Source organism: Orbicella franksi, chromosome 1 (assembly GCF_964199315.1).
Source record: "Orbicella franksi chromosome 1, jaOrbFran1.1, whole genome shotgun sequence".
In the NCBI taxonomy this organism is placed as follows: Eukaryota; Metazoa; Cnidaria; class Anthozoa; order Scleractinia; family Merulinidae; genus Orbicella; species Orbicella franksi.
In genome coordinates, this window is record NC_138145.1 from 43239053 (window position 1) to 43264760 (window position 25708).

At 40.2% G+C, this 25708-nt stretch overlaps 2 pseudogenes across 1 annotated transcript in view; both read left to right on the plus strand.

The window, feature by feature from the left end:
• The window catches only part of LOC145503105 (uncharacterized), a 29612-nt pseudogene extending 19471 nt beyond the window's left edge, over nt 1-10141 (plus strand). Inside the window, exons 4-5 of the transcript XR_014051431.1 lie at nt 656-5114; nt 7750-10141. The product of XR_014051431.1 is annotated as an uncharacterized LOC145503105 (transcript). The remainder of the gene's footprint in view (nt 1-655; nt 5115-7749) is intronic.
• An 8379-nt stretch (nt 10142-18520) lies between these two features.
• On the plus strand, nt 18521-23495 carry LOC145481097 (uncharacterized; annotated as a pseudogene).
• The last annotated feature ends 2213 nt before the right edge of the window (nt 23496-25708 follow it).

The following is a 25708-nucleotide window of genomic DNA, read 5'->3' on the forward strand; positions in this document are numbered from 1 at the left end:
GGGAACAAAAATTGACGTAAAAATCTAATCTTGTATTGTTTGCCCTGTTAGTAAAATAAATACATCTTTGCGATAGTCTAAATATCACATAGCGTAGTTAAATTGAAGAAATTGTCCTCCAATTTTTTCATTCAAATGTCGAAGCATTTTTGAGCGTATTTCAAGCTCAGTTTACCCAATCACTCTGATCTGGACATTATTGGAAAGATCTTTTCCTCTTGCAGAACTTGAGTATAAGTAATGCCAGTTGTGGTAAAAGGTGATGGCGTCAGAAGTGGAACAAAGGACAATGCTCGCCAGGGCCGGTTTCGGCCGGTGCAGGAGCCAAGATAATTGAAGTGTGCTCGCAGCACTGATTCCCACTATTCACGGTCGATAACACGTTCAGTAAAGAACGAGGGTATTTACGATTTCTTCAGGTTATTTTCTTTATAATGGAAAGTTTTCATAAAGTCTGAGCAAGAGGTGAAACCCTTCTCGTCTGAGTCGGACCAACGTGTCCCATCTTGCATAAAAGGGCTAGCTAGAAGCCAACAGCGGGCTTAGCTCCAGCATTAAGTTCGCCGGTACTCATTTATACACGTAGGAGAAGAAAAGTACAAAAGTATAATGTTATTTTACACTATAGAGCTTGAGTGGTATTTTCTTTTCACAGGGCTTATAGAGGAGGACGAAATGAACAATCTAGACCACATTTTTCAAGTCATCTGTGTTGGCTTGGCTATTGCAACTTTCCTTCTCAACACCAGTCGGGGTTTAAAAGCTATAGAGGTCTGCAAAGAATGTTTGATTTTCGTAAATAATGTGGTGCCGAAAGAAAAGGAGGAGCAGGTTGTGAAATTAGTTAGCACTGCTATCTATAAAACAATCTTCACGGCGTATTGTCTTCTCTTTGATTACACAAATGCCATAAAATACGGCAAGCAACTTCTTGACATTTACCTAGAGCGTGGAAAAACAGGCGAAGATGAAGGCATTCTATTATTAGAACTAGCCATGATCTATGAAAAACAATTTAAATATGTAGAGGCAGGAAAACTTTATGAGAAAGCGATCAATATCATGAGAGAAATTGGTCACAGGAGAGGAGAAGCAGCCGCTTACGGAAACTTAGGAGTTGTGTTTGAATCTCTTGGTGAATACGATAAAGCTAAGGAATATTTTGAGAGTGCACTTGTGGTCAGAATTGAAATTGGTGACAGAGCAGGAGAAGCAAGCTGTTACGGAAACTTAGGAACTGTGTTTCTATCTCGTGGTGAATATGACAAAGCTAAAGAATATATTCAGAAAGCACTTGCGATCGAAATTGAAATTGGTGACAGAGAAGGAGAAGCATCAGATTTCGCGACCTTAGCAAATATTTGTCAATCTCGTGGTGAATATGACAAAGCTTTAGAATATCTTGAGAGATCACTTGCAACCAAGAAAGAAATTGGTGACAGAACAGGAGAAGCAGGCTGTTACGGAAACTTAGGAACTGTGTTTCGATCTCGTGGTGAATATGACAAAGCTAAAGAGTATCTTGAGAAAGCATTAGGGATCCAAATTGAAATTGGTGACAGAGCAGGAGAAGCAAGCTGTTACGGAAACTTAGGAACTGTGTTTCGATCTCGTGGTGAATATGAAAAAGCTAAAGAGTATCTTCAGAAAGCACTAGCGATCCAAATTGAAATTGGTGACAGAGCACGAGAAGCAAGCTGTTACGGAAACTTAGGAACTGTGTTTCTATCTCGTGGTGAATATGACAAAGCTAAAGAGTATCTTGAGAAAGCACTAGCGATCCAAATTGAAATTGGTGACACAGCAGGAGAAGCAAGCTGTTACGGAAACTTAGGAACCGTGTTTATGTCTCTTGGAGAGTATCGCAAATCTAAAGAATATACTGAGAAAGCACTTGCGATCAGAATTGAAATTGGTGACAGAGCAGGACAAGCATCAGCTTTCGAGATCTTAGGAACTATTTTTCAATCTCGTGGTGAATATGACAAAGCTATAAAATACCTTGAGAGAGCACTTGCAACCAAGAAAGAAATTGGTGACAGAGCAGGAGAGGCAAGCTGTTACGGAAACTTAGGAGCTGTGTTTATATCTCTTGGCGAGTATCACAAAGCTAAAGAATATACTGAGAAAGCACTTGCGATCAGAATTGAAATTGGTGACAAAAAAGGAGAAGCGACAGATTACGGGAACTTAGGGGCTAACTTTAAATCTCTTGGAGAATATGACAAAGCTAAAGAGTATCTTGAGAAAGCACTTGCGATCAGAATTGAAATTGGTGACAGAAAAGGAGAAGCAACAAATTTCGCGAATTTTGGAAACATTTTTGCATCCCGTGGTGAATATGACAAAGCTAAAGAGTATCTTGAGAAAGCACTTGCAGTCGGAATTCAAATTGGTGACAGAGCGGGAGAAGCAAGATGTTACGGAAACTTAGGAACTGTGTTTCTATCTCGTGGTGAATATGACAAAGCTAAAGAATATATTGAGAAAGCACTTGCGATCAAAATTGAAATTGGTGACAGAGAAGGAGAAGCATCAGCTTTCGCGAACTTAGGAAATATTTGTCGATCTCGGGGTGAATATGACAAAGCTATAGAATATCTTGAGAGAGCACTTGCCACCAAGAAAGAAATTAGTGACAGAGCAGGAGAAGCAAGCTGTTACGGAAACTTAGGAACTGTGTTTCGATCTCGTGGTGAATGTGACAAAGCTAAAGAGTATCTTGAGAAAGCACTAGCGATCCAAATTGAAATTGGTGACAGAGCAGGAGAAGCACGCTGTTACGGAAACTTAGGAACTGTGTTTCTATCTCGTGGTGAATACGACAAAGCTAAAGAATATCTTGAGAAAGCACTCGCGATCCAAATTGAAATTGGTGACAGAGCAGGAGAGGCAAGCTGTTACGGAAACTTAGGAACCATGTTTATATCTCTTGGAGAGTATCACAAAGCTATAGAATATATTGAGAAAGCGCTTGCGATCGGAACTGAAATTGGTGACAGAGCAGGACAAGCATCAGATTTCGCGAACTTAGGAACTATTTTACAATCTCGTGGTGAATATGACAAAGCTATAGAATATCTTGAGAGAGCACTTGTAACCAAGAAAGAAATTGGTGACAAAGAAGGAGAAGCATGCTGTTACGGAAGCTTAGGAACTGTGTTTCAACAGGCTCAGGAATATGACAGAGCTAAAGAATATCATGCCAAAGCACTCTCGATCAGGAGTAAAATTGGTGACAGAAAAGGAGAAGCAAGAGATTACATAAACTTCGGAACTAAGTTTCTATTTCGTGGTGAATATGAGAAAGCTAAAGAAAATCTTGACAAAGCACTTGCAATCACAGTTGAAATTGACGACAGAGCAGGAGAAGCAGGCTGTTACGGAAACTTAGGATCTGTGTTTCAATCTCTGGGTGAATATGAAAAAGCTAAAGAATATTTTAAGAAAGGACTTCTGATAAGTAAAGAAATTGGTGACAGAAAAGGAGAAGCAGTAGAATACTTCAACTTAGGATCACTGTTTAGTTCGATTGGTGAGCCCGTCGTTGCTGAAGGTTATCTCGAGAAGGCACTTTCAATTAGTCAAGATATTGGACACCTAAACGAAGAGTTTGCGTGCCTTTGTGAACTTACAGTCGTGAAGATAGCCCAAGAAAAGATCCAGGAAGCATTTGAGTGTGCGGTCTTGAGCATGGAAAAAAGCGAAAGTTTGCGTGCTTTTCTAAGAGAAAACGATCAATTTAAAATATCGCTCTCAGATATTCGCAGCATTCCTTATCAGAATCTTGCTGCCTTGCTTGTTTTTTTTGGGAATCCTAACAAAGCCATTTATGCTGTAGAGCTGGTACGCGCTAGGGCCTTGGCAGACTTGATGACAACACGGTACCCTGTTGAAAGGCAAATCTCTCCTGATCCGCAAACTTGGGTTGGCATAGAGAATATTGTGAAACATGAAAGCAACTGTTCTTGTCTGTATATCTGTAATTATGATAACGCAATGTTTTTGTGGATTATCAAAACAAGCGGAGTCATGCATTTTCGAACAATAACCGTAAATGAAAGCGATAACGCTGCCGGATCATCTGACAGTTCGGATAAGTTTTTTGCTAAAAGCTTCCGCAACTTTGGTATTTTATCCGAAGAGGATTGCGAAGATCGATCTTTAAATGATATTGAGCCAAAACCAGATATCTCTCATGAGGAGGAGCTCGCAACTTTGCGACAAGGAAGGGGTGAGGATGATTCCGAACAGAATCTAACCTTGTTCTACAATATGATCATCGCTCCTGTGGCCGACTTACTTGAGGGGTCCGAGATCATCATTGTTCCTGATCCCTGCTTGTGCCATGTTCCATTTCCAGCTTTACTTGCTGACAGTGGAAAGTACTTATCAGACACGTTTAGGATTCGCATTGTTCCTTCCTTGACCACTCTCAAATGCATCCAGGACAGTCCTACTGACTATCACAGTCAGTGTGGTGTTCTGATAGTCGGTGATCCTGAGGTTGGTAGAGTGCGTTACAATAGTCGTCGTACAACCTTCAAACCATTGCCCTTTGCAAGAAAGGAGGCAGAGATGATTGGGCGACTGGTGGGTGTTCAGCCTTTGTTAGGAGAGAAAGCAACCAAGCAGGCGGTGCTTGAAATGCTACATTCGGCAGGTCTGATACATTTTGCCGCACATGGTGATGCCGAAAGAGGAGAAATTGCCCTCTGTCCCGGGCGGTCTACTAAGAAGTTTCCTACAGAAGAAGAGTACCTTTTGACAATGTCTGACATTTCAGAAGTTCAACTTCGAGCCAAACTTGTTGTACTTAGCTGTTGTCACAGTGGACGTGGGAAGATCAGAGCCGAGGGAGTTATCGGAATTTCTCGAGCGTTCTTAGGATCTGGTGCACGCTCAGTGTTAGTGGCATTGTGGGCCCTTGATGACAAAGCAACAGAGAAGTTCATGAGTCGTTTCTACCAGCATCTCGTTGGTGGAGAGAGTGCCAGTGAATCTCTTCACGAGGCCATGAAATGGATGCGGAGTAACGGCTGGTCTGAAGTGAGGCAGTGGGCACCATTTATGTTGATTGGAGATAACGTGTCATTTAAGTTTGGAAAATAAGGGTAAGTTTTCAGATAAGATAACAATAATTCTATCATTTTTGTGTTTTGAAACCAGTATCCTTTAACTTGCATTTCATTAGAAGTAGCAAGATCCCGCTAAATCCTACCAATTCTGTTTGAAGATTGCTTGAACTATTTGAGAATGTCTTTTAAGGTATCATGGTAGGTGGATTAACAGTGTTTGGAAATCGCGCTCTTACGCTGGCGATTTGAGAGAAAACCCAATCAACCTATATATTTTCTGGAAGCGTAATAGTTATAGAACACAATCGCAGTGATATTAAAAGAAATACCCAGAAACACTGCTTCGCTTAAACTGGTTCGCTTCCGCACGTGAATTATCGGAGCGAAGCGATCAAGATCGGAAATATTTTCTCACACATCACCCTCAAAAAGGGTGTCGGCGATTTTGCAGAAGTCGTTTACTTTTTTTTTGTACACCCTCCTAAAGTTTCATGTTTTCAACGCGGACGTTTCCTTCTACTAAAGAGGCCATAACTTTGAGACGGAAGCGGAATTAAACAAAGCTCGAAACCCTTTTTCGAAGGAGGTATCCTGGAACATACCTGCCGATTTTCAGCCAAATCCGTAGGAAGACGCGCGTAAACGAACTAAAAATGTTCATCCTTGTATGCAGTTTATTTTATCGAGAAAAAGACGAAAAACCTTTTATGAGATTGGTATGATTAGGTGTTAAAAATCCCCTCCGCACTGACAGATGTCGGTGTGGGTCAGTTTACCACAACAGTGGCTTATGACAACTGGAAATAAACAGACGTCTAAAATTCTGGCGCGGAAACCAGTCGTAGTGAAATCGTCCGAGAGGCGACAAACTACCAAGAGCTTTATACAGGTTTCTCTTTAAGCTGCCATGATTTCTTTTACTTAAAAGATTTCGTCGGCGGCATTGGTATTATGCTGCTCAAGTTTAGGTTTCTTCGTTCGCGAGACATGTTTTGAAACCATGCCTCGTGAAGGCAAAAGAGGAAATCTCGAGGTCTACATCTGCGCTTGACTCTCTCATTGTGGAAGTTTCGGAATCGCGTCCGTTAATTCTCCAGCAATTTCGTGCGACGAGCACTTGTTGTAGTTTGTCCTTCAGCTTCATTGGCGGGAATAGTGTCCTCGAGTTCCTTCAACATTTTTCTTGGTTACAGTGCTACCGTGGGTCGCTGAGAGCCAAATATCTTGCTCGACGCTGAACCTTTGGGTTCCACCAGATTTTTGCCTCTTCGGCTTCTTCGAAGACGAAAATGGGCTAGAAATTTTCTGGGGTTGTCGTCCTGATGCTTGCAATGAAAGAACCATGTCGAGAACAGTTTGCGTGCACAAATGAAACATCACACCGCAATTCGCTTTACACGTGACAACTGGCGGTGAATTTTATTTGGACGTGTCAATGTGCCATAAGGGGTTAATGAGATTCAAAAATAGCTTTTTCTCTTTATCTTAAAAAGTAAAATAGCTTTTTTCCCATTCCTTTTGCAAAATATTTATTTCAGTCTTCTCAATTTGAACAGCAAAAAAAAAAAAAAAAGGAAAAGATTTTTCGCATTTTTCGTAAAATTCACTTACCATAATACCTTAATACGAACTAATTTAATTTGGAGGGCGTACAATGCACTGTCAGAAAAGTTCTTTGTAAATGAAAGGAGTTTTCACCATGTGATAAACTCTCGACTGGGTTAAGCTTCTGATGGTTGGATTTCAGCAGCCAGGCCTACGTATTTCAATATAAAAGGTTGGCCAATGATGGAAGGCGACGTGGTACCTTTTCAAAGTCGGTTAAAAATGCAAAGATATGAACTTCATTCAAATACTTTTTTAATCAATAGCTCATCAGTGTTTACACTAAAATCGTCTGTAATAGTGAAATATTCTGTTGGATTAAGACCAAAATAAGACTTACAAACTTAAGTCGGACAATTTTGCGTCCTATCCTTTAACACTGCCAGATTCAGAAACTGGGTGTTTAACGGTGCAATAGAATATAGGTTTGTCAACTCTATTGACCAATCAGAGCGCGCGTAGTATCTCTGGTATTTTATAACAGTCGATAGGAACCACTTGCTTATTTCTCAGTGCTATAAAATCACGTTAGTTTGTTAATCCATGGCCAATAAGCACTCGTTGTCGGATCGCGCCAAGTAAAACCGAAACCTTGTTGGTGGTATCTTTTGACCAGAATACAACTGAGGAAGTAGCGTTTTTAATTATCTATGAACGCTTACTGGAGGCTACTTAACCACCGCCCCCCCCCCCCCCCCGAGGGAGGATGGGAGGGTGCTTCTGGCACCTTTTAGGGTTTAAAAGAGCGGTTTTGGTACCTTCTATTGTGTTTACCCTCATAAGTCGTACGACGGGAGCTTTTCCAGTACCTATTAGGGGTTTTGAGCCGAAAAAATACGAGTAGATGGTATTCGAAGCAATCGTCATTAACACTGTTAAAAATCATGAAAGTGTTAGTTTATGTGCCGTTTTAGAATTTCAAGCTACGCCCACAAAACACGACAACCTCTTAGGGGTTCTTTTCAAAATTTCCGAAAAGGACCCCCGGTGCTGAAGGAAGCCATTTCAGTTGGCGAGTGAATCTATTGCTTACTCACAGTAACTGGTTATTTTCCTGTTCTTACAGACACGTGCATCAGCCTCGTACTTGGGTCTGACATTGAAATCCAAGATGGCCGCCAAGAGGCATTTTCTCCTCGATTTGTCTCCTGAGTACGAACACATTTGAATCAAAGTGACATTTTAATTTTTGAGTGGAATAACTGCGTGACAAGACTGATTAGTGTGATAGGAAAGTAGTAACAACTGATCATTGTTCCGGCTACTCGCCGGAACAATGGAACAATAGGAGGATCGAAATGCACCAATCACAGCCGACCTTTGTGATATAAATGATACCGTGCAGTCAGTCGACCTTATCGCTTGAAGAAGACTAGCAGTAAGCAGTCGAAACCTCGCGATCTACATCTCAAGTGACTACATCGTGAGACAAACGATAATACACTTTATTAGTGCTCAGTAAGTAAGTAGTTAGCAATAAGCGATCAAGTCCTGATTTCCCCTTACAAGACCATCACATTTTAAACAAACAGGTGATAAGAAGAACGAAAATCATCAATTAGGAGATATTGTCTTGATGAACTCTTAAATTCTCTGGGCTAACATGAACGGAAATGTATGGTAATAAGAAGGGAAAATCCACATTTTGAGCTTAGGACTGAACTGACGATCACTGGCAAGAGGATTGAGCAAACTGAAGTTTTCCAAGAACCTTTTTGAAAACCTTGGGAAGTTAAGATAAACTAAATCAACATGTGGCTGGTTTACATGGTAAAAAGTCGTCCCTAATGGAACGGTTACCCTAATCTTCCTCGAACCGTTTTACATCGTAGGACGTTGACCCTGGTAGAACCGTTACCCCCATCCTCCTGGAGTAATCTTTTACCTAGCGTTTCCATCAGAAGAGTTGTTCCGTCTGACCGCAGCAGACATTAGCCACCTGGAGTTTGCTCATTCTCTTTACGTCTCTATTTATCCCTGCTAGGGGTGGGTTGTGATATATGCTCCATGCCTTCAAAACCAGTTCTGTTCCACCAAGGGTCATCCTGTTACCCAAGATTTCTCATGTACTAAGTAAGCGGTTCTCTGTTATTGATAAACCCTCCTGCCATACAGATTATTCCTCCTTGTAAAACGGCGCAGTGTTTAAGTTTTACATGCCGTGTATTACACTGTGATAAAACACGACGGGCATTTGAGAACACGAGGGAAATGTAGAAAACGCGAGTCGCAGGCGAGTGTTTTCTACATTTCTCGAGTGTTCTCAAATGTCCGGAGAGTTTAATCACAGTGTAATACAGGGTTTAGGCTTCTGTATATGCTTTATAGTAGAAACAAAGAAAATGTTTTTCTCAATCTCTAAGAAAAATGTTGTCTAGAGGTTATGTGGCGAGCAACACTAAAACACCCTTTTTCAATGTTTTATTTAAGAAATAGAAAATATGTACCGTGTTTCTATCGAGTTATAGAAACACGAGTGGAGGTTTGGGAGAACGAAAAATGCTGTGGGAACACAGGCCGCAGGTGAGTGTTTCCAAAGCATTTTCGAGTTCTCCCAAACTTTCACGAGTGTTTCTATAACTCGACAGAAACAAGGAGAACATGTTTTCTATCTCTTTTAGAAAACACCATGACGAAAAAAAAGGAAAACAACTTTACGTCAACACCTCGTGCTAGGTCTGTGTTTCTATGGAGTTATAGAAACACGACGTTTAACCAATCAGCGCGCGTATTTTCTTAGGACTGTTTTCTAAACTCTGATAAAACATAGCTTTTTGACCAGTGAGATCGCGCGCAGGGTCCTATCTCTGTCAGTATAAACTTATTTCAATTATAATCAAATGTTTTAGTAAACCGTAGTAAAAAAAAAAAAAAAAAAAAAAAAAAAACTGAGAAGTGTAAATAAAGTTCAGCCCCTCGACCGTGCTTCTAAATAGTCAAATGTTTTCTCTTCTGCCTGTAGGAATATTTCGTGTTATTTTCATTTGCAATATGTACCGATGACTTAGCTTAGGTAGTCTTAGGAAAAGTAAACACATATATTAAAACACTTTTGCTACCATGTCACGATCAGAAAAAAGGATGTTGGTACCTCTTAGGGGTTCTTTTCGGGTGAGGTAGCAGCTCTCGTACGGTCTCACATGAATGGCTTGATACCCCTTGAGAGAAGAATAGAACAAACAACAGAAACAATGCCCTTAGCACTAAAACAATAACAGCTACTAACAATGAAGAGAATTACAAGCTTACGAGAGCTGCTACACTTTTGTTCTTATCAAAATATCCGATGAGCAGCCCGTCCTTTTCATATGGGTATCCCCTCCGGGACTAACAGTCCAGGCATTTCCTTACAAATGTGATCTGCTGGCGCTTGCCCTACTGGCTTTTCTTCCTTTTGCGAGTTTTCCGTTTTTTACCCAAAATCAGCGGGGTGGCCCCCCTGGCCCCTCCCTTAGATCTGCCACTGACTAGTATAATATCAAGTAATCAGCGGCCAAAATTCCCGAATTGAAATTCGCATTACTTGCCACGAACTATAGATTCCGAATACGTACCAGGCTTTCGCTTGTTGCAATTGTTCGCTATTTCGACTGCGCTCATTCGATTCACGTTAATATTGAAGATTGACAATACCGAGAATTGGGGCTGCGATATCTAAACTGTGGATGCTAAGAAACCTCAACTGGAGTTTAAATTAGTACTCCTAGTAAGAAGGTTATAGATAGGAGAACGAAAAGAAAAAGAAACCATATTTTATACGAGCACTGAAAATTATAGTAAGATTTGTGGAAAACAACGATTTTTTCCAACCGAAATTGCAATCGTTGAAAACAGCCAAAAACCGTGGCCAATATTCGAAAATGTGAAGAGGCGATTTGTGGACAGCTTTTCTAACAATTTCTTCAAACAAAGGCATGTCAACCGCCATGTCGTGACGTCATTACGCAAATGTAACTTTACATGCTTTGTTATTTTTTGTGCAGTTTGCGCAGACCTAACCAAATCTTTTGTGATGATAACTGTATTACACCTTTATTATGACGTATATGGAGGCTGATTCACCTGTACTGTAAAGAGAAAGCTCAGGATCCGAAAAAGACGCTGTTGAAAGTAAAAATCAACGAAGACATGGACGAAGAAATAAGTGTTTTTTATTATTATTATTCAGGAGATAATATATCTGTGTTTGAACGTTCATAAACAGTCTTTCACTAGGTGAGAAGAAACAGTTGTTTGATGGAACGATTTTGCACCGGAATTTTGCATAATAAAGGTTACGTTGTTACAGCGTTTGAAAAAGCTTGCGTTAATCAAGTCGCTTCGAAATAACTTATAGATATTAAGGCGTACATGAAGATCAACTTATTCCATGGAAAATACTACTGCGCTAGCTATCAAATGGTCTGTTTAGAAATTACCATCATGGTTTCTATGTTAATTGCGTGGGTCGGAGAGCGCCATGATAACTAAATTGGCGGCTTAAGCAACGACGACGACGACGCCGAGGACCACGTCGAGTCAAAATCAATTTATATTTTACTAGCGAAATTCGCGATTATCTTGATCTGTGCAGTAGGCCAATGGCTCTGAAGCCGTGCTCAGGCTACCCATGCAACTAAAGTGTTTAATTTTAAATGGAAAAACGAAAAATTAGCCGGTGTCGTTCGCGTTTCTCAGACTACACAGAACTTGGTCATTTCATCTTGTTGTTTTTGAGCAGAGTACAGCAAAGAAATGTACAAAGATTTATAACGCACGTGCACAGCTATTGTTTTGTTCATTAAACCTTTTGTTTGGTGACGTTCTCGTTGCCGTCGTCGCCACGGTTTGCTTAAGTTCCCTAATGTTTCAAGTAAACAAATATCTTACTGGGTTTCAGATTAATTTCAAACGATTAATTAACTCACGAATCATCTAACATAGTATTCGGCTATCTTAGCTCGCTGTTAATGAAGTGCTTTGCAATGAAAATTAATTTGCATATAAACTTGAGTTATGCTTGGCGTCCAAGCCTTCAACATTACGGCGAAAATGGTGGACCTTCAAGGAGTTTGTCATTGTTGCCGCAATCTGCTTAAAACGTAAGTATAAATTGTTTGCTTACACGCACTATACGCTCTTATCAAAACGACTTGCTAAAAAGTCGGGTTTTTCAACTTTCTTTTCTTTTAAATCATAAATCACACTAAAACTATTATCAAAATCAGAAGCATATTATTTGCCTCTGTCGAAATACACGACGTGCTTAGTAATGATGCCGACTGTTTACAAACCAGTATCAACCTAAACAATCGATAAATGAATTGTGTTTTGAAACTTGCGTCTGCTCGATCAAATCTACAAGCGGTAGCGAGGGACTGATGGTTGATCGCCGGGTGGGTGTTCAAAGCACGAGCAAAGACATGTTTACATTGTAAGTTACTAATTTTCCACTGACTGCTTTTAAGATGTTACTTCAACACGTTTCGTTTAGTGCTTAACGTTTTATGGGTTGAAACTGAAAGGCTTTACACGTGATTCAAAAAGACAGCACGTGAAACGCGCACTCTTAGAAGGCGACATGCAAAATTCGAGAAACGCATCGCGGGACTCACGCACGTGCCAAACAGTCTCGCGCGACGTTTTCTGAACAGGCCAATAGGCCATTTGCGATTGCCTTACACCTCTGTGTCTAAGCGAGTCTTCGCGCGATACCATTAATACGAAAATGAGTTCTGCATACAAGTTCAGTTTCATCCAAATCAAACTTATTTTTATAAGAAAGGTTTTGCATGGTACTCTAGCCTGCAATGCAGGCGTTTTCCATCTGTTCACGTGTTATCGGTACTCCTACACCTTAGGACCACTTTTCGTCTCTTGCGAATTGAATCCAAGGTGGCACTTGCCTTATCAAAATGCGTGCGTTCGCTCGTCAAAATACGCCTGCACTGCAAGCTTATGTTACTCCAGTACGTTTTTAACGGGGAAGCTCTGGCCGGAGGTCCAAGCCTTATCCTTTTGTATACCATTTTGACAGAGAAGCTACCCCATTTGGATACCTATTATTGAACAAGGCATCCCTTTCACACACCTTCTTAAGAACACTGCATCCGTTTTCTAAACTCTTGGAATGAAGCTAATGAAATATATTACGGAAAAACATCAAGCATTACCAGAAGAGATGTTAACCAAAACTCAAGTATTTATATTCAGTTCATGTTCCGGCAGGAGTCAAGATACTCCCATTTCCCTACCCTTTCATATACCTCAACTTGTGTAATCCCTACCCTTTTATATCCCTGAGGCCTGAGAAAGGTACTCCTTTTGGGCGGAACCCCCCCGTATAGGCTATTATAGGGAGTACACTCCCCCCCCCGTATAGGCTATTATAGGGAGTACAATCCCCCCCGGTACATGGTAAGTTACCAGTTTGCCACTGACTGTTCTTAAAGTTGTTCTTTATCAACACGCTTCGTTTAGTGCTTACAACTCCATCAGTTGAAACTGAAACTTTTTTTTTATTATATGGAGACGAGTATTTTACTGGAAAATACACTACTCGTAAAATTTATACGATACTACATCCGGGACTCGGATGGCGTATTTTCTATATCCTCACTAGTAAAGATATTGATGACTTCACTGATATCATGTTTGAACCTTAAACTGTACTTAAATTTGTTAGTGTATGATCGAAACATCTTCGAATTTTCCTCAAAAGTCGTCGGCAATCTTCAGTAGTCTTCCACATTTTCGGAAATTGTTCGGAAGGAGAATCTTCGAACGGAAATCTTCGGAAAACCGTCCAAAACGTCGTTAATAGTATGTCTATATGATAAACAAAATAATGCATAGTTCATTTTAGATACGAAATATCTCTTCTCGTCTTCTCTTCTCTTCTCTTCTCAAAAAGACAGCTCGTTAAACGAACGCGCTTAGAAACTTAGAAATGTAGTGCGCCACTCACGTGCGCTATGTTTTTTATGTTTTAGACGTAACCTTCCAAGTGCTCTCATTTATTGAATCACGTGTAAAACTTTTCAGTTTCAACTGAAGAAGGTCTAACCACTAACTGAAACGTCTTGAAGTCACATCTTAAAAACAGTCAGTGACAAACCAAAAACTGAAAGTGCCATCTCCTGACTACAATTACTTAATGTTTAAATATATGTTTACATCATGAAGAAGAGTTTTTTTACTAGGAATTGTACCCGCCCACTCCTCCTTGAGTTATCTTTTACCGGTAATTTATATGAAAAAAAGTTTACCGTGATTTTGCATACTGATAAAGGTTAAGTTGTTACAGTGTTTGAAAAAACTTGCGTAAGTCAAGTCGCTTCGAAATAACTTGTAGATACTAAGACGTACAGTGAGAACAAGCGATTACACGGACAATAATACGCCATAGCTATCAAATGATCTCTTCAGAAATGACTATTATGAGTTCTATGTCAATTGCGTGGGCCGGCATGAGCGCCATGATAACTAAATAGGCGGCTTAAGCAACGACGACGGCGACGCCGAGGACCACGTCGACTCAAAAATCAATATATTTTACTAGCGAAATTCGCGATTATCTTGATCTGTTCAGTGCGCCAGTGGCTCAGAAAACGTGCTCAGGCTAACCATGCAACTACAGCGTTCAATTTCAAATGGAATTACGAAAAATTAACCGTTTTCGTTCGCATTCCTCAGACTACACAGAACTTGGTCATTTCATGTTGTTGTTGTTGTGCAGAGGGCAACAAAGAATTGTGAAAAGATTTATAGCGTACGTGCACAGCCATTGTTTTGCTCATTCAACCTTATGTTTGGTGACATTCTCTTTGCCTTCATCGTCATGGTTTCCTTAAACTCCCTAATATTTCAAGTAAACAAATATCTTGCCGTTTTTTGGATTAATTTCAAAGGATTTCTTAACTCGTGAATCATCTAACATAGAACTCTACTTCCTTAGCTCGCTGTTAGGGAGGTGCTATGCAATGAAATTAATTCTCATATAAACTTGAGTCATGCTTGGCACCGAAGCATTCAACATGGCGGCTACAATGGGGCACCTTCATCGAGTTTGTCAGTTTTGTCACAATCTGCTTAAAACGTAAGTATAAATTGTTTGCTTACACGCACTATATGCTCTCATCAAGACGACTTGCTAAAACTTCGGGCTTTTTAAACTTTCTTTTCTTTCAAAAAAAATCTTACTGAATGATCTATTATCGAAATCAGAAACATATAATTTGCTTCCGTCGAAATACACGGCGTGCTTAATAATGATGCCGACTGTTTACAAACCAGTATCGACGTGAAGAATCATTAACTGAAAGTTTTTTGAAACTTGCGTCTGCTCGGTCAAATCTACAAGCGGTAGTGAAGGACTGGTGGTTGATCGCCGGGTGGGTGTTCAAAGCGCGAGCAAAGACATGGTTACATTGTAAGTTACTAATTTGTCACTGATTGTTTTTAAGATGTTACTTCAACACGTTTCGTTTAGTGCTTAACGTTTTATGGGTTGAAACTGAAAGGCTTTACACATTATTCAGAAAGGCAGCACGTTAAACGGGCAGGCTCAGAAGGGGACATGTAAAATTCAAGAAACGCATCGCGGGACTCACGCGCGTGCTAAACAGAGTCTCGCGCGACGTTTTCTGAATAGGCCAATAGGCCATTTGCGATTGCCTTTCGCCTCTGTGTCAAAACGAGCGCGCGCGCGCTTATACAGTAGAACCCCGCCTTACGGTCACCTCGTTAATTACGTCACCTCGTTTTACGGCCAGTCTTTTTTGTCCCGGCGAAACGCCCATACATTTTCTCATAAGAAAACCCCGTTAATCCGGCCACTCTGTTAATACGGCCAACAGCCACATTCTGAAATCCCAACTGTATAATCGTCTATAATTTTACCCCGTTAATATAATACGGCCTCTCGAACCAGTTACGGTCATCTTTCCATTGTTATTATTGTAGGTTTTGATTGAACTCTCAACTTTTTTTAAAATCAAACTTGCATGTTTAACGCTTGTTAAAGAGCTGTCGCTTAAAAGTGAGTTGTGATGTCTGTCAAGAAGTCACTTAAAATAAACCACTTATGAAATTTGATCCTACCCCGTTAATATCATACGGCCACCCCGTTAATACGGTGAAATTTTCATGGCCAGTTGCTGGCCACTGTATTGAATCACATGTAAAATCTTTCAGTTTCAAATGATGAAGGTAAAAGCACTCAATAACCGAAACTCTTGAAGTAACATCTTAAAAACAGTCAATGACAAACCACAAGCTTACGATATCATCTACTGACTACAATAAGTCAATGTTTAAATATGTGTTTACATGATGAAAAAGAGTTTTTTTTTTAGGTCGGAATTTTACCCGCCCACTCTTCCTCGACTCATTTTTTTTACCGATAGTTTACATGAAAAAAGGTTGTCCTTTCTTACCAAGTTAGTCGTTATTTTGTTCAAATCAATGCATCATTTGGGCTTCCACTGATAACATTTAACATATTATTCGAGATATCACAAAAACCTCCTCAAATGATGTAATGCTTGGCCGAGTTAAGACGCAGAGTTCCCGGATTTAAAACCTCTGCTAGCACAAATCTGCTAGCAGTCTATTAATGATTTGCCTCAGGAAATGCTACATGATCCGCCCGACCACTTCTTCGGATTCCCTACGTTCAAGCTTATGAATAGACTACAATGATCAAGAACGCACCTTTATATTTAGTTGACACAGAAACTGCCCACCTACCGGCACCAAGTAAACTTCAAATCGTACCATGACACTACAAACAAATGCTCTTTACCGTGTACATGCACTGCATGGCTTTGCTGGACGACCTATAAGGGAGTCAGTTTCGGGATGTTCTGTACAAGCAACATCACTTACCGATCAAACTCGAACTCATTCGTTGTTATACAGCTTGATTTAAATCCATTAAAACTTCTCTAGATTTTATAATGATACTTTTTCTCGGAATTTTGAGAGACTCGCCAACTTTACTTTAGTTTCAGTTTCGACTTTTTTCAGTGCGAACTTCACTGTGGTAAGAAAAACTAATCTCTCATTTATTTCAACCAGTCCAAATTAAACTCGAAACTGTTCGGTAAAACTTGGTTTGATTTTGTTTGATTGATAACACTGGTATCCATGGCGCATCAAGCTAGACAATTTACGCGTATCACGTTACCCTGCTGGGAGGAATGAGGCACTGAGTATAACAAGGAATAAATCTGAACAGGTTGATTTTGTGACTTGTAGCTATCGATGCGTATTTCGGGCTTCTTGAGCTACTTTTAGCTTCTGAGGGAGAGTTAAAGAAGAATCGCGATTCACTGTTTTTTATTCCATATCCCGACATTGATTTTAAAAGAGTCTTTCATTCCACTTGCCGGAGAGTGCAAATCATGTTTAAACCTGAAGATGTTTACATTCAGTATCTCGGCGTTACAATTTTTATGCGTTTTAAAACCCATCTCGCATACCGCCAAACAGATTCGTTATATGATCATCAGTTTTCCTGGAATTACGTGAAACACCCAAATGTTTCGTAGGTGCCATGCACTTTTCCAAGGGAACTCTACTGAGGCTGGAGTCCATCACTAGGAGCGTGCAACTCCCATACTAAAACTATATCACAGCAGTTTTACAGACAGGTCTATTTTTAGGCTTCTTTTCCCGCAAAATAGGTCAGTTTCGGTCAATATGGGCGCGCATCGCTAAGGAAAAAAATGGCCAACCTTACATCAGGAGCCCATCACTTCTACCGGTGTAATGATAACGTCAGTTAACAATAAATTCCGTGCTTGTGATTGGTCACTGAAGTTCCTATGGGGGTCTGAATTCGGGATAAATTCAAACAAAAAATAGATCGGTCTGTGAAAACGCCGTGACCAGAATATAGGGTAGCTGCGCGCTCTTAGTGATTTGCTCCTGACTGAGGTAAGAACCTAATCTTGTATTTTTTGCCTTGTTAGTTGAAAAATATGTCTTTGGGATATTCATAACATCACATAGTGAAGCTTAATCGAACAAATTTTCCTCCAAGTTTTTTCACTCAAATTTCGAAGCCTTTTCGCGCGTATTTCAAGCTCAGTTAACCCGATCGCTCTGATTTGGGCATTATTGAAAAGATCTTTTCCTGTTGCAGACCTTGAGTAGGGGTAATGCCGATTATTGTCAAAGGTGTTGACGTCAGAAGTGGAACAAAGGACAATGCTCATCAAGGCCGTTTTCGGCCTGCACAGGAGTCAAGATAATTAAACTGTGCTTGCACTACTAATCCCTCCTATTCAGGGTCGATAACACATTCAGTAAAGGTCCGGGGGATTTATGTAATATATCAAACACGAAAGACCGTGTTTGACCACATTTTCAAACACCGAGAAGAGAGTTGAAAATACGACGCGCAGCAGAGTATTTTTGATGAACTTCGAGGTATTTGGATATGTGGTCAAACACTGTCTTGAGTGTTTGATATATCTTCTCAATCAAAACTAAAACTAAGGAGAAAACGGAGAAATGAAATCGTGAAAATCTATGCTAATAAAGTTCAGATATCCAAACACCGTCACGGTCATGATTTCCTTTGTTTAAACTTGATGAATTATTAGTGACTTTGAGAAGACTTCTTCAGGTTATTTTTCGTTGTTATGGAAAGGTTTGATAAAGTCTGAGCACGAGGTGAAAACCTTCTAGTCTGAGTCAAACCAACGTGTCCTATCTTGCATAAAACGGCAAGCTAGGAGCCAATACCAGGCTCACCTCCAGCATTAAGTTCGCCGTTACTCATTTATACACGTAGGAGAAGAGAAGTACAAAAGTATAATGTTATTTTACACTATGGAGCTTGAGTGGTATTTTCTTTTCACAGGGCTTATAGAGGAGGACGAAATGAACAATCTAGACTACGTTTTTCAAGTCATCTGTGTTGGTTTGGCTATTGCAACTTTCCTTGTCAACACCGGTCGGGGTGTAAAAGCTATAGAGGTCTGTAAAGAATGTTTGATTTTCGTAAATAATGTGATGCCGAAAGAAAAGGAGGAGCAGGTTGTTAAATTAGTTAGCACTGCTATCTATAAAACAATCTTTATGGCGTATTGTCTTATCTTTGATTACACAAATGCCATAAAATACGGCAAGCAACTTCTTGACATTTACCTAGAGCGTGGAAAAACAGGCGAAGATGAAGGCATTCTATTATTAGAACTAGCCATGATCTATGAAAAACAATTTAAATATGTAGAGGCAGGAAAACTTTATGAGAAAGCGATCAATATCATGAGAGAAATTGGTCACAGGAGAGGAGAAGCAGCCGCTTACGGAAACTTAGGAGTTGTGTTTGAATCTCTTGGTGAATAGGATAAAGCTATAGAATATCTTGGGGAAGCACTTGCTATCACAATTGAAATTGGTGACAGAGCAGAAGAAGCGAGCTGTTACGGAAACTTAGGAACTGTGTTTCTATCTCGTGGTGAATATGACAAAGCTAAAGAGTATCTTGAGAAAGCACTAGCGATCCAAATTGAAATTGGCGACAGAGCAGGAGAAGCAAGCTGTTACGGAAACTTAGGAACTGTGTTTCTATCTCGTGGTGAATATGACAAAGCTAAAGAGTATCTTGAGAAAGCACTAGCGATCCAAATTGAAATTGGTGACAGAGCAGGAGAAGCAAGCTGTTACGGAAACTTAGGAACCGTGTTTATGTCTCTTAGAGAGTATCACAAAGCTAAAGAATATACTGAGAAAGCACTTGCGATCAGAATTGAAATTGGTGACAAAAAAGGAGAAGCGACAGATTACGGGAACTTAGGGGCTAACTTTAAATCTCTTGGAGAATATGACAAAGCTAAAGAGTATCTTGAGAAAGCACTTGCGATCAGAATTGAAATTGGTGACAAAGAAGGAGAAGCGGCAGATTACGGGAACTTAGGGGCTAAATTTAAATCTCTTGGAGAATATGACAAAGCTAAAGAGTATCTTGAGAAAGCACTTGCGATCAAAATTGAAATTGGTGACAGAGCAGGAGAAGCGAGCTGTTACGGAAACTTAGGAACTGTGTTTCGATCTCGTGGTGAATATGACAAAGCTAAAGAGTATCTTGAGAAAGCACTAGCGATCCAAATTGAAATTGGCGACAGAGCAGGAGAAGCATCCTGTTACGGAAACTTAGGAACTGTGTTTCGATCTCGTGGTGAATATGACAAAGCTAAAGAGTATCTTGAGAAAGCACTAGCGATCCAAATTGAAATTGGTGACAGAGCAGGAGAAGCAAGCAGTTACGGAAACTTAGGAATCGTGTTTATGTCTCTTGGAGAGTATCACAAAGCTAAAGAATATACTGAGAAAGCACTTGCGATCAGAATTGAAATTGGTGACAAAGAAGGAGAAGCGACAGATTACGGGAACTTAGGGGCTAACTTTAAATCTCTTGGAGAATATGACAAAGCTAAAGAGTATCTTGAGAAAGCACTTGCGATCAGAATTGAAATTGGTGACAGAGAAGGAGAAGCAACAGATTTCGCGAATTTAGGAAACATTTTTCAATCTCGTGGAGAATATGACAAAGCTAAAGAGTATCTTGAGAAAGCACTTGCGATCAGAATTGAAATTGGTGACAGAGCAGGACAAGCATCAGATTTCGCGAACTTAGGAACTATTTTACAATCTCGTGGTGAATATGACAAAGCTATAGAATATCTTGAGAGAGCACTTGCAACCAAGAAAGAAATTGGTGACAAAGAAGGAGAAGCATGCTGTTACGGAAACTTAGGAACTGTGTTTCAACAGGCTCAGGAATATGGCAGAGCTAAAGAATATCATGCCAAAGCACTTGCGATCAGGCGTGAAATTGGTGACAGACAAGGAGAAGCAAGAGATTACATAAACTTCGGAACTAAGTTTCTATTTCGTGGTGAATATGAGAAAGCTAAAGAAAATCTTGACAAAGCGCTTGCAATCACAGTTGAAATTGACGACAGAGCAGGAGAAGCATGCTGTTACGGAAACTTAGGATCTGTGTTTCAATCTCTGGGTGAATATGAAAAAGCTAAGGAATATTTTAAGAAAGGACTTGTGATAAGTAAAGAAATTGGTGACAGAAAAGGAGAAGCAGCAGAATACTTCAACTTAGGATCATTGTTTAGTTCGATTGGTGAGCCTGTCGTTGCTGAAGGTTATCTCGAGAAGGCACTTTCAATTAATCAAGATATTGGACACCTAGACGAAGAGTTTGCATGCCTTTGTGAACTTACAGTCGTGAAGATAGCCCAAGAAAAGATCCAGGAAGCTTTTGAGTGTCTGGTCTTGAGCATGGAAAAAAACGAAAGTTTGCGTGCTTTTCTAAGAGACAACGATCAATTTAAAGTATCGCTTTCAGATATTCGCAGCTTTCCTCATCGGATTCTCGCTGTCTTCCATGTTTTTTCGGGGAATCCTGATAAAGCCCTTTATGTTACAGAGCTGGCACGCGCTAGGGCCTTGGCAGACTTGATGGCAACTCGGTACTCTGCTGAAAGGCAAATCTCTGCTGATCAGCAATCTTGGATTGGCATAGAGAATATTGTGAAACATGAAAGCAACTGCTCTTGTCTGTATATCTCTAATTATGAGATCGCAATGTTTTTGTGGATTATCAAGACAAGCGGAGTCATGCATTTTCGAACAATAACAGTAAATGAAAGTGATATCGCTGCCGGATCATCTGACAGCTTGGAAGAGTTTTTTGCTAAACGCTTCCGCAGCTTTGGTATTTTATCCGAAGAGGATTGCGAAGATCGATCTTTAAATGATATTGAGCCAAAACCAGATGTCTCTCATGAGGAGGAGCTCGCAGCTTTGCGACAAGGAAGGGGTGAGGATGATTCCGAACAGAATCTAACCTTGTTCTACAATATGATCATCGCTCCTGTGGCCGACTTACTTGACGGGTCCGAGATCATCATTGTTCCTGATCCCTGCATGTGCCATGTTCCATTTCCAGCTTTACTTGATGACAGTGGAAAGTACTCATCAGACACGTTTAGGATTCGCATTGTTCCTTCCTTGACCACTCTCAAATGCATCCAGGACAGTCCTACTGACTATCACAGTCAGTGTGGTGTTCTGATAGTCGGTGATCCTGAGGTTGGTAGAGTGTGTTATAATAGTCGTCGTACAACCTTCAAACCATTGCCCTTTGCAAGAAAGGAGGCAGAGATGATTGGGCGACTGGTGGGTGTTCAGCCTTTGTTAGGAGAAAAAGCAACTAAGCAGGCGGTGCTTGAAATGCTACATTCAGCAGGTCTGATACATTTTGCCGCACATGGTCATGCCGAAAGGGGAGAAATCGTTCTCTCTCCCGGGCGATCTACTGAGAAGTTTCCTACAGAAGAAGAGTACCTTTTGACAATGTCTGACATTTCAGAAGTTCAACTTCGAGCCAAACTTGTTGTACTTAGCTGTTGTCACAGTGGACGTGGGAAGATCAGAGTCGAGGGAGTTATTGGAATTTCTCGAGCGTTCATAGGATCTGGTGCACGCTCAGTGTTAGTGGCACTGTGGGCCCTAGAGGACGAAGCAACAGAGCAGTTCATGAGTCGCTTCCACGACCATCTTGTTGGTGGAGAGAGTGCCAGTGAATCTCTTGACGAGGCCATGAAATGGATGCGGAGTAACGGCTGGTCTGAAGTGAGGCAGTGGGCACCATTTATGTTGATTGGAGATAACGTGTCATTTAAGTTTGGAAAATAAGGGTAAGTTTTCAGATAAGATAAGAATAATTTTATCATTCTTGGGTTTTGAAGCCAGTATACTTTAACTTGCATTTCTTTAGAAGTGGCAAGATCCCGGCAAATCATGCCAATTCTGTTTGAACATTGCTTCAACTATTTGAGGATGTCTTTTAATATAAACTAATTTAATTTGGAGGGCGTACAATGCACTGTCAGAAAAGTTATTTGTAAATGGAAGGAGTTTTTACCATGTGATAAACTCTCGACTGGGTTAAACGTCTGATGGTTGAATTTTAGCAGCCAGGCCTATGTATTCTAATAAAAAAAGGTTGGCCAATGATCGAAGGCGACGTGGTACCTTTTCAAAGTCGGTTAAAAATGCAAAGATATGAAATAAATTGAAATTCTTTCATAATCAATAGTTCATCAGTGATTATACTAAAATCGTCTGTAATAGTCAATTTTGCGTCCTATCCTTTAACGCAGCGAGATTCAGAAACTGGTTGTTTCACCGTAAAATGGAATAATTGTTTGTCAACTCTATTGATCAATTAGAGCGCGCGTAATATCTCTGGTATTTTATAACGGTCGATAGCAACCACTGGCGTATTTCTCAGTGAATTAAAATCACGTTAGTTTGTTAATCCATGGCCAATTGGTACCTCTTAGAGGTGAAAACATTTCAAGCCGCGCCCACAAAATAGGATCTTGGTACCTCTTAGGGAATCTTTTCAAAATTTCCCACAAGCACCCCCGTTCTTTTTACATAGGAGTCCCTGCGGGACTTTACCCTGTTTACATCAAGAAGGAAGCCATTTCAGTTGGCGAGTGAGTCTTTTGCTTATGCACAGTAACTGGTTATTTTCCTCTTCTTACAGAGACGTTTTGCATCAGCCTTGTACTTGGGTCTGACACTGAAATCCAAGATGATCGTCACGAGGCATTTTCCCCTCGACTTGTGTCCTGAGTACGAACAAGTTTGAGTCAAAGCGACATTTTAATTTTTGAGTGGAATAACTCCGTGACAAGACTTCTTAATGCGATAGGCAAATAGTAACAAGTGATCAGTAACTAAGTAAGTAGTCAGTAATAAGTGATCAAGTCCTGATTTCCTCTTACATGACCATCAAATTTTAAACAGACAGGTGATGAAAAGAACGAAATTCATCAACTAGGAGATATTGTCTTGATGAACTCTTAAATTTCTCAGAGCTAACATCAACGGAAATGTATGGCAATAAGAAGGGAGAATCGGCATTTTGAGCTTAGGACAGAACTGAAGATCACTGGCAAGAGGATTCAGCAAACTTAAGTTTTTCCATGAACTTTTTTGAAAACGTGGGTCGTTAAGATAAACTAAATGAACATGTGGCTGGTTTACATGGTAAAAAGTCGTCGCTGGTGGAACGGCTACCCCCATCCTCCTTGAACTAGCCTGTACTAAGCGTTTATATCAGCAGCAGACATTGGCCACCTGGAGTTTGCTCATTCTCTCTACGTCTCTATTTATCCCGGCTAGGGGTGGGTAATGATATATTCTCCATGCCACCAAAACAAGGTCTGTTCCACCAAGGGGCACCCTGTTGCCCACGATTTTTCGTGTACTAGCTAAGTAAATGGCTCTCTGTTATTGATAAACCCTCCTACCATACAGAGCTTTCCTCCTTGTAAAACGGCTCACTGTCTACGTTTTACACGCCGTGTAGTACACTGTGATAAAACACAACGGGCATTTGAGAACACGACGGAGATGTAGAAAACACGACTCGCAGGGGAGTGTTTTGTACATTTCTCGAGTGGTCTCAAATGTCCGGTGTGTTTTATCACAGTGTAATACTCGGCTTAGGTTTCTTTATTTGCTTTATGATATAGATTTTACACGCCGCGAGTAGAAACAAAGAAAATGTTTTTCTCTGTCTCTAACAAAAATGTTGACTAGAGGTGATGGGGCAAAAAACAATAAAACACGCTTTTTCTGTTTTATATTGTGATAAACCATGGCTTTTTTCACCAATCAGAGCGCGCGCAAAGTCCTATCTCCCTTATAAACTTATTTCAGTTACAATCAAATGTTTTAGTAAAACGTAGTTAAAAAAATAAAGAAATAAATAAAGTTCAGTTCCTCGGCCGTGCTTGTAAAAAGTCAATTTTTGTCTCTTCTGCCTGTAGGAATATCCCGTGTTATTTTCATTTGCAAGATGTAACGATGACTTAGCTTAGGTAGTCTTAGGAAAAGTAAACACATACATTAAAACACTTTTTGCTACCATGTCACCATCGTTAATTTGCTGTCGACGACATTTGTATGATTGCGGTTTACATTGATACGTTTGTAATACATTTGCTTTCTTATATCTTTGATATATTGTAATATCTTTTTCGTAGTTTTATATTTTACTTTTAAAGTCAATTGTAAAGGGGACAACGTAATTGGCCTAGCCTCTTTAAATAAAGTTGGTTGATGTTTTTATTATCATACGCTGTGGTCACTGCTTTCTCATTGACTAACATCCGGAGGGGGACTCCCATATAAAAAGGACGGGGGGGTGCTTGTCGCACCTTTTAGGGGTTAAAAAAGTAGTTTTGGTGCCTCTTAGGGTGTTAAGCCTCAAAAGGTCCACAGTGGGAACTGTTCCGGCACCTTTCCGAGTATTGAACCGAAGAAATAGGACAGACTTTAATGAGTTATGCAAGAATTGGTATCTCTCAGAGGAGAAGAAATTGCAAGCCACGCCCACAAAACAGGATCTTGGTACCTCTTAGGGGTTGTTTTCGGGTGAGGTAGCAGCTCTCGTAAGGTCTCACATGAATGGCTTGATACCCCTTGAGAGAAGAATAGAACAAACAACAGAAACAATGCCCCTAGCCCTAAAACAATAACAGCTGCTAACTATGAAGAGAATTACAAGCTTACAAGAGCTGCTACACTTTTGCTCTTATCAAAATATCCGACGAGCAGCCCGTGCTTTTTATATGGGTATCCCCTTGCTAATGTGATCTGCTGGCGCATATGTCAGATTAAGGTAGATTATAAATCTTGGAAACCATCACGCAGTGAAGCAAACATGTCTTGGTTGTGTTCTGCGCAACAGGATGTTAGTCATGATTTTCTTTGAAACAATGTCAGCCGCCATGTTGTGACGTCACTGCGCACATGTAACTTTACATACTTATTTTTATACAGTTCACCTGTATTATGATGTAGTTTGAGGCTGATTTATGAAAGCTCAGGATCCGAGAAAACACTGTTGAAAGTAAAAATCAACAAAGACAGAAGAAGAAAACTGTGTTTTTTTTTATCATTTATAAGGTAATCTATCTGTGTTTGAAAGCTTA